Raw genomic sequence first — 1,582 nt, forward strand, 5'->3', positions numbered from 1 at the left:
TTTGGCATGGCAAATACATTTTGCCTAGGGTTGACGCCATGCAACTTATCAAGTCAACTCTTTTACAGTGCCAATAATACCATAAAAAGCATGTAAATGAGGACTCCCTCAGCTTCTTACCTGGAAATCGCAGACCATCTCTTCGTGATTCCTATGTTATTCTGCTGGAAAAGCTGTGTAATTTTGACAAATTTACTAAACTAATGCTAAAGCTGAACTATTTTTTTGCAGTCACTGGGCACAACGACAAGTAAACTTCCTTGAAGTGAATACTTCACTATTTCCAACACCGGTTGCGCGATACTGGAGCATGCGTCAATTGAACGCCTTCAAATAATTCTAGAGTAGCTTGACGCTTTGGTGTGTGTGAAATTACTCTTAGTTGAACGACCACTTTACCACTCCTGACTTAGTCAGAATACTCTTGCCGGTAACATTCCTAAGAGTAATTTCACACTTCCAAAGAGCGCCAAGGTAGTCTCCTAGAGCGCCCTGACTCTCATTCACCAAGAGAGTTAGCGTGCCTCCTTAAAGGGAATGGTATGCGTGGCAAGTCAGAACTCGCCGAAAAGAGTCACACATACTCTCGTTTTTTTCTTAGAGTGTACAACCGAGCTCGTTGCCGGCCACCGCCATGCATTTTGAATGTGAACTAGTGCAGCGGCGAGGCCTCTCGCCAATGTGACGAGCTCGCAGCTCATCACCACGGCAAATCCTCGGTGAGCGAGCGCCCGGGCGGCCGACGCCAATGGCCGCCAATATTGAGGCGATCAGAAAGCACAGGCGAACTGATGCACAAGCCGGCCCATCCGGTACATTTCGCGCGCGATATCCAACACGATCGAGCCTGTTGCCGGCAATGGCGATGCGTTTCGCGCCAGCGAGAGGTACGGCAGAATAAACTGTAATCACTTGTGGAAGCATCCGACGCCGATTTCTACCCACAGTCAGATTGAAATCATATTGGTAGGAAGCGCACAACTTTCACAAGTGGACACGAAAGAAGAGACGCAACCGTTTAACTTCAAGTAAGCGTTTATTGCAATAAACGCTTAGTTGAAGTTAACTGCTTGTGTCTCTTCTTTCGTGCGCCCTTGTAAAAGTTGTGCACTTACTACGAAGGTCGATACATACCAACTTTCCTGATATAATTGTTTATCAGATTGAAGTCATAGATCCGATAGGCGTACTGCCTTCTCGGCCGCCGTTCTCAGCCGGTGGCGACGCAGTGCCGTGACTGCGCCGGATAAATTCAGCGGCGCCTGTCGAGTCCCCATCTAGACTTCGTTGGTTCGCCGAAACGTAAAGGCAGTGCCACAGGCCCATCCGCGCATATACGTACAGCTAACGCGCTGCGGCATAGCTCCTACATCGTCCAACTATAAATGTCGAGCGCGACACAACCGCCAATGCGCCACCACGAACACAAGTGGTAAGACTGGCCCAAGAGCGAGGAGGGCGGTTAGTGCCCTTTACGAAGGTTTGCACACAAAACGTATCTCTGCACTCGGCCTGCATCTCACGCGCCGTTGCTCCTTTTGCAGACTAACGGGTTTGCACACGGCAGGCGTCCCTCTCTGGC

The sequence above is a fragment of the Rhipicephalus sanguineus genome, chromosome 11, assembly GCF_013339695.2.
Source record: "Rhipicephalus sanguineus isolate Rsan-2018 chromosome 11, BIME_Rsan_1.4, whole genome shotgun sequence".
NCBI lineage: Eukaryota > Metazoa > Arthropoda > Arachnida > Ixodida > Ixodidae > Rhipicephalus > Rhipicephalus sanguineus.